The sequence below is a fragment of the Glycine soja genome, chromosome 15, assembly GCF_004193775.1.
Source record: "Glycine soja cultivar W05 chromosome 15, ASM419377v2, whole genome shotgun sequence".
NCBI classification, from domain to species: domain Eukaryota; kingdom Viridiplantae; phylum Streptophyta; class Magnoliopsida; order Fabales; family Fabaceae; genus Glycine; species Glycine soja.
Window position 1 is genome coordinate 15,340,312 of NC_041016.1, and position 15,900 is coordinate 15,356,211.

General features: G+C 30.6%; 1 pseudogene; it reads right to left on the reverse strand.

Moving 5' to 3' along the window:
* Positions 1-321: 321 nt before the first annotated feature.
* On the reverse strand, positions 322-13,647 carry LOC114385868 (annotated as a pseudogene).
* Positions 13,648-15,900: the final 2,253 nt, after the last annotated feature.

Here is a 15,900-nt window from a genome sequence, read left to right on the forward strand (position 1 = left end):
AAATAATTAAATTAAGCATGCATTCCTTTAAGAGCTACCAAAGCATCCTGCGGCCATTTTTTCTTTCTAGATCTGCCATTGTTCGTGAGTCATAAGAATATTTGAACATTCAACATTAATGACAAAATATAAAATAATCAATTACATAATAAGTTTTTTTGGGTGCAAAATTAAGTTTATTTCAATTCAAGGTCTGTTTAGTACAGAATTACATAATAATTTTTTTTTTCAGAATTACATAATCAATTACAGAATTACATTTTTATTTCAAGAATTTCCAAATGAGAGATTTCACTTGTAAATTGAAACCTAGCACATTATTTACTGCAAAATCCCATGTCCAGGTGACAATATTTTTTAGGGATCAAATTCAGCTTTTCTATCTACAAAAAGTTTCCATTTTGTTCCAAAATGTTCCACCCACTGTTGATATGTTTTGTTACCGGTTTAGATATTCCGTGATCTTAATACCAGCATCCTTGCAAAACTGTAGTATTTGTTTGTTTTGAGCCTGTAATTTCTCCACCACGTCAAACGTTGTAGCAACACACAAAATATCTATAACGTAGAAAACATCTTCGTCTGGTGTAACTGGTGTCATCCTATCGTCCCACCTGCAAAGCATAATGTTGATTCAATTTAATCCTTAAGTAGGTATAAATTAAGCTATTTATATAAGCAAATAAATTGGAATAGAAACATCCAAGATTAAGACTAGTTTGTTTAAGCTTATTTTTTTAAAATAAGTGTTTTTTAAATAAAATAAATATTTTTATGGTTTCAATGTGTTTGCCTAAATTGTTTTACTTAAAAATAAACAGTTTTTTGTTTTTTTTTCAAGAAACAAATTGTATCATTTTATTAAAAAAAACGTTCATATAAAAAAATTTGTTTTATTTTATTTAAAATTTAAACAAACTCTCCCCTAATATAACTACAAAAAATGAATTATTGACTAAATTTAATAACCAAAATAAGGTTTGGCTCTAGTTATTATGGCCCAATTCCTACTTTCGGCCGATGGAGTATTATTAGTCAGAACTAAAATCAGCCTCCAAATTTCTTAAACCAAAAATATGTCAAGCAACCTTCAAATTGTTATATAAAATCAGTGGGATTCACCCTGGAATCTACTTACCTTGCAACATAACTATGAAATGATTCACATCATAATGTCATTCTTAGGACAGTTGTTATTCATACTCCCTCTTTTAATAATATACTTTCATTTATTTATTTTTATCAGAAAAAGTTATTTTATAATTTATACTTCTGTAGAAGTTCTGTTAAATACCACATGCCAAATTTGAATCCACAAACCACAAACCCCAGCAATTGTGTTAGTGCTCAGTGAGTCTATTTTCAATCTTTTTTTTTTATTCTAGAAGGTTGCCTTTTTTTTGGGTACATAAACTCTAGAAGGTTGCTTTAACTTTGAATAGAATACAATGTTGTAACATTAATATTAGAAAAATTTAAGTCCCATGTCATCTAGAAAATACTTTATCTTGATATTATTTTCATTGACGTGAGAATTGAGTTTTTTTTTTCAATAACTAATTTTAGAGTTGTAAAAATTTAAGTGACCATTTTTTAAAAAAAATACATGTAAATTATTTTGTTATCAAATTTATTTTTTTCTTGTAGTGTGTGTTCTCTCAAAAATTAATGTGGTTAAAAAACAATAATTTCTCTTATTCGTTATGCTTTTCTTTAAGTGATGTGTCATTTTTTTTAATATTGAAAACACTAGAAAGGATAATTGAAGGATATAGGTGATTTAGATGATAATTTGACACTCATAAAAATTTAAATAATCTAATAAACTTACTTGTTTCTTCGGTTCGTTGGGTAGACTAGAAAACTCCGGCCAGTAATATTTTGCTTAAGAACAATGTCGTTGAAAACACCTTTATCAAAATCCGACATTCGAGATCTTGGAACCCATAGGTTCAGCCAAGGGTGTGGAACTTCCCAAAGTCCTTCTGACCTCAGCATTTGCTCCAAAGGATAAACTCTGTTCACAAACTCCTCATATGACGCATCTTTTTCGAACACAAATGTAGGTACAAAGTTTAACCCTTTCAGCAAATATGCAACTTCCTATTCAAGAAACAAGAAAATAATCAATTTAGTAAAAAAAACGAATTATAGATAAATTATTTAATAAATGGGTTCCAAACAATTTGAGTGAGTTTGAGATATGTTTCCATATTGATGTAAAATATTGGTTCACCCATAATTAACTCTGCATGAAAACTTAATCAGACATTCTAACTAGTTATTTTTAGTACAATTTTTTTATTCAAACTATTTTTTTTATTCACAGGATTTAACTTGAGATATTTTTAAAAGATACAAACCTAATTCTTTTCAGATGAACAACATGTTGGTACATTATGGTATCTCTAATTTGGATTCGTGAAAACAATTTTCTTTTCAATAAGGAGGATTAATTTCATCTTTAACGTATGATGAATATATAACAATATAGAGTATCATATCCTCTATATTTCTTAAATAAATTCATTATTTATCTTGTCGTTAAAAAAATAAGAACAAAAATAAACGAAGTTTCTACCAAGATGACAAAAACAACATTTGTTTCAAGTTACCTCATTGACATATGCTTGAGAGTTGTTGTAATAGTATTTGGTAAGCTCCACGATGTAGATAATGTAAAAACTTTAAAGGGTTTTCTAGATTATCAATTATAGGAAATAATATGATTTTGAAACCTATGATTCTCACAAATAATAAATAAATATATAATGCGTATCTTTCTCCATAGGAAGACTTTTCTCCCGTGTACTTTGATTTCCTTGGAAGAGAAGAAAAACAATATTTCACTTCCTTAGACTATTCTTTCTACCTCTCTACATTCGTGATGACTATGGGTGAGAAAGAATACTTTTCTGCCAGGAAGGGGACCTTATTTTATGTTAGTGGATATTAACCCTCTTTTATAACCACTACTCCTATCAAGAAGCTGTTACCTCTAGAAACTTCTCCTATTTAATCCAATTACAATTTAGTCATTAATTATTAATTATTTATTTATTAGTCCCTACATAAGTCACATGTCTCTCACATGAGACATTAATTCTAACATTCTCCCACTTGGCTCATGTGACATTATTAAACATTATGGACTAAATAAATAAATAGATTAAACTAACATAATGTACATTAAAAAATGATTAAATTGTTCTATACATCGGGTACATCATAATTTTATGATTAAAAATATGAACCAATTTGAGTCATGGCGGTTGTACATCACCTAATCGACATAGTCCCTTCCATGTACTACAAATTAGTCTTCTCCTTAATATGACTATTAGTTAGGAGTACATAATTGATCCAACATAATATCTTTATTCAAGACAAACCTGTTAACACTACTCTAACACAAACATGCATGCAGACATAGAGAACAGGTAATCAGAAACATATCATAAATGAGCTCAGAGTGTCAGTAAAAAATACATGAGGTAAATTACACTTAATGATCATCAATAACAATAATACCCATATTTTCAACATGTTCTATAAATGTCCTGGGCGGTAATCCCTTTGTCAAAGGGTCAATTATCATAAAGTTTGTGCTAATATGTTCTATTGATATTCTTTGTTTTTGAACTTCTTCCTTTATGACAAAGTACTTCAATTTCATATGCTTAGCACCCTTAAAGTACTTGTCGTTCTTAGAGAAAATACGGTTGCAGAGTTATATCAATACATTTTCAGTGGCCTAGCAATATTGTTGACAATTCCAAGCCCTGAAATAAAGTTCCGCAGCCAATTAGCCTGAATTGTAGCCTCAAAACATGCTACAAATTTAGCTTCAATGGTAAATGCAACATCAACTAATGCATATGGAATTGCTTCCATTTGTTTTCATTCCATATCATTTCTAGGACATTGTGCAAGACTAAATTTGTCTCCTTTCTAAATTGGAATAGGTGATGCTAATCACATTTCCATCCTGAATCTTTCTAGTACTTTATTGATATATGCTTTCTGAGATAAGCCTAACAATCATTGTGATCTATTACGGAATATTTCTATCCCTATCACATAGTTTACCTCACCCATATCTTTCATTTCAAAGTTGTTAGAGAGAAATTTCTTAGTCTCATGAAGAAGACCAAGATCATTAGTTGTTAGCAAGATATCATCAACATACAGAGTTGGAAAAATAACCTTAATTACTCTATTGACCTTCAGATATATACATCGATCAACAATATTTCCTTAAATTCAAAGCAAACAATGGTATCATTAAACTTCAAATACCATTGGCGGGAAGCTTGCTTTAGACCGTATATTGATTTATTTAATTTGCACACTATGTGTTCCTTTCCTTCAACTGAGAACCCCATTGATTGGTCCATATAAACATTCTCCTCTAAATCTCCATTAAGAAAGGCAATTTTCACATCCATATGATGTAGCTCTAAGTCATAATGGGCTACTAATGCCATGATAATCCTGAAAGAATCCTTTCGTGAGACCGGTGAAAACGTCTCTTTATAATCAATGTCATCTTTCTAAGTAAATCCCTTAACAACAAGTCTAGTCTTATAACGTTCAAGGTTGCCATGAGAGTCACGTTTAGTCTTGAAGACCCACTTACAACCAACTCTTTTACAACCCTTTGGTAATTCTACAAGGTCCCAAACACCATTATGTTTCATGGAATTTATCTCTTATTTCATGGCATTTAACCACTTCTCAGAATTATCACAGCTTACAGCTTGTGAAAACGAAACTGGATCATTATCATTAATGCTTAAGTATGTTTCTGTTTCATGTAGGTATACCACATAGTCATTTGAAATAGTTGATTTCCTTTCTCTTTGAGACCTTCTTAATGCTACTTCCTACGGTTCTTCCACAATGGGTTCATTATGTATCATGGGCTCATTATTGTGTTGTGCTTCTTCATTATTGTTTGTAACAATAACTGAAGGAGCAATCACCTTACTGCTAGAGGCACAAGCTAAAGGGACTTGCACTCTAACTTCTTTAATTTCCACTTCTCGTGGAACTGTACTCCCACTGATTTCACCATTTTCAATGAACCTTGCATTTCCAGTTTTGACAATTCTCATACTATGATTAGGACGATAAAACATATACCCCTTTGACTTTTCTGGATAACCAATGAAATACCCACTGATTGTTCTTGCATCCAATTTTCTTTCTTGCAGATTATAAATCCTTATTTTTGTCTGGTAACCCCAAACATGCAGGTGCCTTATACTAGGTATCCTATTTGTCCACAGTTCAAAAGGTTTCTTTGGAACTAACTTACTAGGAACCATATTCAACAAATACATGATAGTTTTCAAAGCATACATCCACAAAGATACGGGTAAAGTTGAATTGATTAACATATTCCTAACCATATCCATTAAAGTTCTGTTACACCTTTCTGATACACCATTTTGTTGTGGTGTACCAGGCATTGTGTATTGCGCACAAATGCCATGTTTCTGAAGAAGCTTAACAAATGGACCTGGGTGTTGCCCAGTTTCATCGTATCTTCCGTAATACTCACCACCTCTATCAGATCTAATAATTTTCACCTTTCTATCTAATTATCTTTTTACTTCATTCAAGTAAATTTCTAAGGCATTCAGTGCCTGAGATTTCTCATGTAGTAAGTAGACATAACCGTAACGTGAATAATCATCAATAAAGGTGATAAAGTATCTTTCCCTTCCGAAAGAACTAACATCAAAAGGTCCACAAACATCAGTATGCACAATTTCAAGAAGTTGAGTGCTTCTTGTAGCTTCTTTCTTTGTATGTTTTATTTGTTTTCCCTTGATACAATCCACACAAATATTTAGATCCGTAAAATCTAGATCAGGAAGAATTTCATTCTTTATTAATCTTTCCATCCTTTCTCTAGAAATGTGACCTAAACGTTTATGTCACAAGAAAGTAGATCGTTCATTCACTAAACTACGTTTAGTGCCAACATTATGATGCAGAGTTAAAACAATTTCAACATACAAACCATCTAATTTCAATTTATATAAACCATCACAAAGAACACCAGTACCAATGAGATGATTATGCTTAAATAAATTGAAACATCCATTACCAAAATTAAAAGAATATCTAGTAACATCATGTTTAGATAATGAAACTAAATTCCTAGATAAACTAGGTACACAAAGAGTTTCCAGTAAATCTAAATGATATCCAGTGTCAAGTTTTAAACGATAAGTCTCGACCGCTTCCACTGGAGCTTTCACTCTATTCCCTACGAAGACGAACTTCTCATTTGGGCTTATGGTCTGGATTGTAAGGAATCCCTACATAGTGTTAGAAACATGAGTCGTACATCCAGAATCAATCCACCATGTATTATGGGGAACTTCAGTTAAGTTTGATTCAAAACGTACAAGAGCATTAAGCTCACCTTTCTTTTCGAACCAAGACTTACGCTTTGGGCAATCCTTTTGGAAGTGTCTAGATTTTCCACAAAAATGACAATTATTGCTCTTTTATGCCTTCTTCTGGATTTGCACAAGACCGTCATTGAATCAATCAACCATGTATTTTGGGAAACTTCAGTTAAGTTTGATTCAAAACATATAAGAGCCTTAAGCTCACATTTCTTTTCAAACCAAGACTTACGCTTTGGGCAATCCTTCTGGAAGTATCCAGATTTTCCACAAAAATAACAATTATTGCTCTTTGATGCCTTCTTCTGGATTTGCATAGGACCGTCATTGATGTTTAATGGCCCTTTGCCTTTATCATGCTTCTTCACAAATCTTTTTCCAGCTCCTTGATTCCCTCAGTGGCTTACATAATGGACTGAGTGACTTCCTTGATTCTTTAGCCTTGTTTCTTCCTGAACTAACATACTGTGCAATTCATACACATTCTATTTATCTTTCATGGTATTATAGCTAATTTGGAATGGGCCATACTCAGATGGTAATGAGTTTAGAATAAACTGAACAAGAAAGTTCTCATTCACAGCCATTCCCAAGGTCTTAAGTCTTGCTGCAATGTTTTTTTTTATCTCAATGACATGTTCATGCATAGTATGCGAACCATCAAACTTCACGGTGGTCAGTGTACTCATTAATGTCCAGTAAGAGACTTATCAGCTGTTTGAGAGCGTTCTCCCACTAATTCCATAAACTCTTTAGCATTATCAGTCTTAGAGAGAGTTGTCTTAATACTGTCTGCAACAGTCATCCTCATGAACATTAGGCTGAGTCTGTTAGATCTTTCCCAAGCTTTATAATGAGTTTTCTCTTCATTGCTACTAGCATCAGTTATAGCAGCAGACTTTTCTTCCAACATAGCAAGATCAAAATCCAAAACACCGAGGTGAAATTGGACTTGCTCATTCCAGTCAGAGAAGTTAAGCCCATTAAAATTGACACAAATCATACATGAGAATTCAGTGAATTGAGAACATGTATTGCATAATAAAATTCATATGAGTGTTTTGAGACATAAAACACATGTCATACATATGATTTATTCAGATCATGGTCAATGTATATTGATGCTCTCCTTTGGGTGATACACCAACACAACATACAAATATGATGATGCTAATAAAATTCTTAACATTATTTGGCAATTAAATATGTACCAATTAGTAGTATCTATTTCCTTTGGGTATATAAATAAAACTAATGATACACACAAATCGCCTACAATTATATTTATTAATTATAAGAACAACTAATCAACCTTTGGGCGATCCATAAATGTCTTATAACAATGAATTTCAATGTATCCATAAACCAATAATCATATAATTTAGCATTCATTATTCTATGAGTAATTGAAATAATCATTAATTTGGAATTAAATAACCTTATAGACTTGGTCACTTTGGTGACTAACAAATCTATCATATACTTAATTCAAACCAAATATATATGGCCTGCACATACTTATTGCTATTAACAATTCATAATCATTCTATTAATTTCATTTCAGGCCATAAAATAATATTCACATTTATTTGTGTTTTGCATTCAAACGCGTTCAAGCAAATATGTAGCATATACATATTTATTGCTATCGACAATTTCAAAGCATTCACATTAATTTAATTCTAAGACATAAACTTTCAATCATTTAATTACATTTAACAATAATATTCGGGAAAAAGAAAATGAACAGGTGGGATTGAGAATAGCAAAATAGGGTTTGCAAATAGTAATTTGAAAAGGAATTTGAAAATGAATCCTTACTCCTGCAACAGAAACGTACATGACGCGACAAAGTGAAAGAGAGGCAAATTTACTGTGTAGGGGTTCTTTTATAAACAATTTACTAAAGGGGGTCTCATTTATAAGAAATTGCAGAGGGGATTTGTTTTTTACGTGGGTGCCGCCATTGACACTGGCGGGAAGCTTGAACCGCCAGTGACAATGGCGGGTAAGGGGGGTACCGCTAGTCATAGTGGCGGGACAGGAGAGAGGGGTGAGGGTGTGCTGCCATTGCTGCTGGCGGGATAGGATGAGTAGGAGAGAGAAGGGTGGTGTCGCCAACTACATTTGCGGGACACGTTCAGGGGTGGTGCGGGACACGTAACTGCACTCCCGCCTTTGGAGCTGGCGGGATAGGGGGGACGTTAATTTTCGGTGCATAATCATAGTTAACGAGGTCACAACAGGGCCTATAGCAGCCTACGTTGCAAAGGTATACAAAATATGATCATTGCACTCACAAATATTGGCATACACAAACACATTAAGGTATCTGCAGTTTTTTTTAACTAATGTAAATTTTTTTATAATAGTGCTCTCTCACTTTGATAAACATGATGTATTAAATTATAATTTATCTTATATTACACTAACATATAAATTATAATTTATCTTAAATTACACTAACATATAAATAATTTTTTAATTATAATTTTTAAATTATAACCAAACCTTAACATATAAATAATTCTTAACTTTTTAAATTATAAAATAAATACTAGTATACTAATAATTTGTCATTAAAAAATTCATTGACTTTTTCATAATTTTTTTCCTTGTATGAGGTTTTCTAATTTTATATTTTAAATAATAATTTTACAGAAACACAACTATAGTTAAACGAAAAAAAAAACACATCCCGCCAACTGTATTAGCGGGATTGTGGGAAAAAAAAATGATGCCGCTTGTGCTAGTGGCGGAATATGCAAATCAGCATCCCGCTTATGCTAGTAGCGGAACATGCAGTACGGTCTATCCTAGGGTGAGAACTATGGAATTGTTAAATACATTCTGTTTTTTCTGTTCCTGAGCACTTCCCTAACCTCCACTCTGAAATTAACCGAAGAGTCCAAAATTGAACACTCTTAGTTCTGTAATTCCTAGTAGCTTAGCGTGTTTTTGTTACAATAGTCTACCAAGGCTAAGAGAAGGAAGGTCCTAAACTTCATAAGACTTTGTTATTGGTTTATTTTGTCAAATAACAAATTAAATGAAAATTTTGGGCCGCAAAATCTAGTTAATCTCAGCATATACAAAAACTATGCTTGGTCCATATAATATATCAATATAAACTTTAAATAGAGCGCTCCAATTAAACAGTTGCCGGATTGTTCTAATTTTGCCTGTTATCTCAAGTTTGAACTCTATCCATACAATTGTGTTGTGTTAAATAATTATCCTAAACTTTATTTCAGAGTGTCCCGCAAATGCAGTTGGCGGCACCACCCTTGAACGTGTCCCGCAAATACAGTTGGCGGCACCACCCTTCTCTCTCCTACTCATCCTATCCCGCCAGCAGCAATGGCGGCACACCCTCACCCCTCTCTCCTGTCCCGCCACTATGACTAGCGGTACCCCCCTTACCCGCCATTGTCACTGGCGGTTCAAGCTTCCCGCCAGTGTCAATGGCGGCACCCACGTAAAAAACAAACCCCCTCTGCAATTTCTTATAAATGAGACCCCCTTTGGTAAATTGTTTATAAAAGAACCCTTGCACAGTAAATTTGCCTGAAAGAGAAGACGGTGCTTTTCGTTCAAGGAAAAGAAAATAAAGAAAACAACCTATAGACTTTCTACCCACTTTCTTTCTTTGTGCATAGTTGCAAATGGATTCCGAAAGACAATTTTAATAATCATACAATTTCATTCGTGCAGCCGATAAAAAATCCTAAATTAGGGTTCATAAAATTTGGAGAAAAACATCATTAATGAAGAATAATATAATTTCATAAAATCTTGCTCTAATACCATATGTAAAAATTTTAAGAGATTTTTTAAAAATTATCAATTATAGAAAATAACAAGATCTTACGTATGATTCTCATAAACAATAAATAGGGAAGAGGAGATCAAAGATTTCACTTCTTTAGATTTGTACATCACATCTCTACATTCGTGATGACTATAAGAGAGAGAACAATTTTTTGTCATGAGGCCTTATTTCAGGTTAATGGGTATTAACCTTTTTTATAATCACTACTGTCATCCATCAAGTAAGAGTTATCTTTATAAATTTCTCCTATTTAACCTAATTACAATTTAATCCTTAATTATTAATTATTTATTTATTAATTCCTACATAAATCACATATCTCTCACATTAAATATTAATTCTATCAGATAATGTCATATTGAGAGTTAGCAGGAAAGTTACCCTTTGATGATCAGAAGCTGGAAAAAAGAGAAGATCTAGTGGTGGCTGATTCGATAGAAGTATACCTTCTACATAATCTGCTGTAGTAATGTCATTCCTTTCACTGAATGATATTAAATGTTCTTGGTCTATTGAAAATGCGGTGAAGTTGTTGTATAGCAGGCGGAGCCACTTTACCTGAAAACTCCCCACATAACAAACTTTGTTAAAAGTAAATAAATAAATATCTTTTAAGTTAGTTAATTAGTTTGATAGAACTTCTGTAAAAAGAAAAATAATAATTTGGTACAACTTTAAAAGTAATGGAATTGTATAGTGTCTAAGACTAAATTTATTGAAAACAATTATTTGTAATATGTATGTTTCAAATAAATGACATCCATACAATTATAGATTAAATATGATTTTAGTATATCTATAATTTGAGTGAGTTTTAATTTTGATTTATATGAAATGAGTTTGATTTTAGTCCTATAAAATATTATTTTTGTTTTCACCCTTAAACAAATATCATTAACTTTAACTATATATTAATTAGTTTTCTTTTTCTGTCAGAAAACTTTATTTATGATTCATATAATATTTAAACCTTCTTTTTTTACCTATTAATCTCCAATGGAAGGTTTAAATATTACAAGAATCATAAACAAAACAAAAATTTATATGAATTACAAACAAAAAAATATATATTTCTAGGGTGAAAAAGCATTAAAACTTTTTTGAAAATTAATAATATATAATAATATGTTTATTACATTCATTTAATAATACATTTACTATATATTTAGTATTAAATTAATAAATATAAATTAGTATGTTAATGTAGTGATAATTTATATTTATAAACGCTTTTTTTGCAACGAAAAAAAGATATATTATTAAAACCAGTTCAAAAGCACAAGGGGTGCCTATTTATATTTATAAAGCTATATCATAGTAAAAATTATAAATTATTATATCAATATAAATAATAAATTTATATTTAAAAAATTTATATCATAGTATAAACTATAATTTTTTCTATTGATATAAATACTAATTATAAATAGAATAACAATTTATATTTCTGTAAAAGTATATGATCATAAATGCGTCGGATTTCATATGTAATTCTTTAAGAGCTGGTGTAGTAGGTATTTCTTTTTCTATACTAGAAGCTTTTTAAGTCTCTGACTTTTTGTCTGTCAACAAAAAAATGTAATAAATATACTATTATTATACTAAATATATATAGTAAACATGTCAATGAATGTAATAAATATATTATTTTGATATACATAATAATAAGTTTACTACATATAATAATGATATTTTTTTTTTCAATTTTCTCCACAATATTAATAAGAATTTGGGAGATTAAAATTTTATAATTATAAAATCTAAGAGAATCTTGGTGTAGATCCCATATTAGATCACTTTTTTGGTAGACCCCACAACGTCATGTAAGATTGATGATCTCTCATTATTTCTATGATTTTTTTTCCTTTAGTGATAGTTCTCATTTTAGAATTTTAGATAATTTTTAGTAGGTTCTATATTGACCCTGCTTTTAAATATTTAAAAAATTATATATGATTTTTTAGTATAATTTTTAGTAGTGGATGCCAATGACTAATTTTTTTGTCCTTTATTGTCATTTTTACAAATCAGTCTTTCTTTTTTTTTTTTCTGGATTTTTTTTCCTCCCTCTCTTGTGCCATTCCCCTCTTCCTTCTCTCTTCTTCTTTTTCTTCCTTCTTCTCCCTCCCCTCTTTGCGATTCCAAGTATTATGGTTTGTTCTTTTTCTTCCTTTCTTGTCCTTTGATCTTTATGGTCTCTGTTTTTTTTTTTACTTCTTGTTTTTGGTTTTTCTGGTTTTATTTCTTGTTGATCATTCTCCTCTTCTGTTGGTGCTACCCGCATGATGTTGTTGATCATTTTTAGCTTTTGAGTAAAAGTTTTTTTTTGAATCATGTGCATCTTCAAGGTTCTTATACAAGAACTCATACTCTACTATGGAGATCTATACTACTCCTTTATTGGAAGATTCATGAAAGATCAGATCTTGAGCTCAAGATTCTTATTTAAGATTTAACACTAAAATTATTTTAATAGACTAAAGTTGTACATGTCGAATCCATCTGCATAACATTATCATGTTAAGTGTCACGTTAACATATTTCGTGAAATATTTTAGACTAACATACTTTGTTAAATATTTGATAGATAATTAAAAGTATAACTTGAATATAAATATAAGATACTTAAGAAAATCAATTAGTACAATTAGAAACTAGATGAAAAATCATACAATTATAATTTCCAAGAAATAAAATATGCAATTAAGCCCTTCACATCGGAGATGGTTATGAAATAAATTAATTGATAAATTACCGGATAAAATTGAGTGAGTCATACCTGTAACAACATCTAATTGAAGAACATTAGAGATCTGAGGTCCGAATCGAAAGGCCATGCCATCCATCCCAGCATTAGATAGTGTGCCCCCAATCGTGGCGTACATATAATCGGTCAAAGATAAAGGTGTGAGTCCGCGTTGAAGGGCTGCATGGAACACATCAATCCACATTTGCCCTCCTCCTACATCAACATAACAAACCAATGGACTTTTTCCATCACAGGCAGACACCAAAATCCCTGACCCATTTTGAGAACTATTGAGGTTAGTCATATTCAACACCACCCCATTTCGTGTCATGGCTTGTCCATGAACAGAGTGGGCTTTCCCTCTAGGGGCTATGGTGAATGGGGGTGGGAAGAGAGTTTGAGAAATTTATCAAGGCCAAGATGTCACTAACAGAAGATGGATTGAAAACTGCCACTGGGGTTTTGTGAACTATGTGGCCATAATCTAGTGGAAGGGTTTGAGGGTTACGACTAAGCTTTATGGCTACTTCTTTGGATGCTTGGAATGCTGACCATGATCGTGGTTGTGCTTGTGTGAGAACTATGCTAGATAGCAACAGCACAGCCATAGTTTGGGAAAATACTAAATTCCTCCGTGCCATTTTATTTTCATGAGAGAAGATAAGTTAATTTGGTAATTTGCAATGGCTTTGAGTTAACATGTATATATAAAGTAGAGTAAAATAGAAACTACAAATAAAAAAAAAGTAGAGAGTGAAACAGGAAGTACTATCAATTTTAATTATTTATTATTAGAGCATTTAAAAGTAGGTTCTAATGCGATTTTTTTAATCAGTCAAAAGGAATATATTAAATAGGGTCAAGGGATACCCAATCCATGTTAAAAACATTCAATGCCATTGTCCACTAGCCTACATTTGTATCAAAACCATCAAATAGCTATATTCACACCTACACCGTTTTTTCAACAAACTAGTTCCTTGTAACTTCAAACATACTATGTGATTTGTTAACCATTAATAAAAGGAGAAGGAGAAATCATTCATCCTACTAGACACCATTATAACTCTATAAATGGGATTTGTCCTTAAAAATCAAAACTAATTATTAAAATGCTTGGTCAACAAAATATTTACTAAATGGATATTTGTGTCACAAATGAATATAGGAGATCCCACTTTAAATAGTACCTTATACTTTTTGTTTGTCATGTAACAAGAGGTGTCACCTCAATATGCTCCATCCTGGTATTTAATATTTGTTCAATGATTAGATCTAATGATAGATTTTCACTTATTTAGATGTAAAATACTTGTAAAATTAAACGTTTACCTTTACAATAACTTATTTTGATTTCAAACAATCATACTTGTGTTATATTGATGAAGCTACTTATAATAAGTATAAATATATAATTAATTATGAAAAAGGGATATCTGTTACTAATGAAGAATGAAGTGATAGGAGTATGCATTTTTATTTCTTTGGTAACGAAAAATGAAATAATAAAAGTGTGCTTGGTTTGCATTTTCATTTTTTGTTTTTATTTCCTGTTTTCATTTTCAAAAGATTAGAATTCTGAAAACATGTTTAGTTTGACTTCTTGTTTTATGCTTTCAAGAAATAAAAACACTGAAAATACGTTTTTAAAAGAAAATGTATTTTTAGATTTGCTTAAAATTACATTTCTTGCCCCCGCATTTTCATTTTACCCAAAATGAAGTTCTTGGTTTCAACTGAAAACGAGATTTTATTGTTTCTAGTTTTTGGTTCGTTTGAGAAAATATTTTCACTAAAAATGTTTTCAAAAATTCAACCAAACGCATTTCTATCACCATTTTCTATTTTCAGTGAAAATGAAAATAGAAAACAGTCAAACCAAACACCCCCTAAGAGTATGTATTTTAGTATTGTTATAATATACTACAAATCATGATAGATAAAAATTGTTATATTTATATTATATATTCGTGCTATAATAAAGGAGATTCATTTAGTCATAATATTACTTTATCTAAACTATTATTATTATTATTATTATTATTATTATTATTATTATTATTATTATTATTATTATTATTATTATTATTATTTATTTTTTTATATGTAGGAATTGATTCAAGAAATTTATAACAACTCACATTTTACTCAACCAATTGAATTAAACTCTTGTGATAAAATATATTATTTTATTAAGGAAATATATTTTTAAAATAAAGGAAAATAAAAATTACAGATGTAACAGTGTTTCGATTATTGTTTAACCTTTTACTATATAATTGTATTTCACTATAAGCTTTGTAATTATAATGTACTCTTTAATTTTTATTTATATTTTATAATCTTAACTAAAAATTGAAATAAATATTAACAAAGTATATAGGAATAAAAACATAATATGAGTGATTTTATTTAATTTTTTAAGTGTTTTTTTAATTAAATAAGCAATTTTCAGTTTTTTTATTTTATAATTAAAATAGATATTTTGGGTCAGATTGAGCGAAGTTAAATTGAGTGAAAATATGTCATCAAATTTAGTCATTAAACAGATATTTAGTGTCGACCGAACATAATGGAGCTTATCGAGGTGACTCCTTCTGTTACACATTACTAGAAATCGTAGTTTTTACATCGGTCGAAAATGACATTTTACATTATTTTTGGACCGTTTTTGAATATGATGTCGTTGAAAGTTAAAAGTTTCGACATTGTTCCTCAATCGACCGTTGTAGAAATACAATGTTTTCTACATCGGTGTTATCCTGACCACCGATGTAGAAATTATACCTTCTAAGTCGGTGTTGTATTCATCAACGATGTAAAAAATGTGTGTTTTAACATCAGTGGTGACGTAAGCACCGATGTTAAATGTTGAATAACTTGTGTGTTTTAAC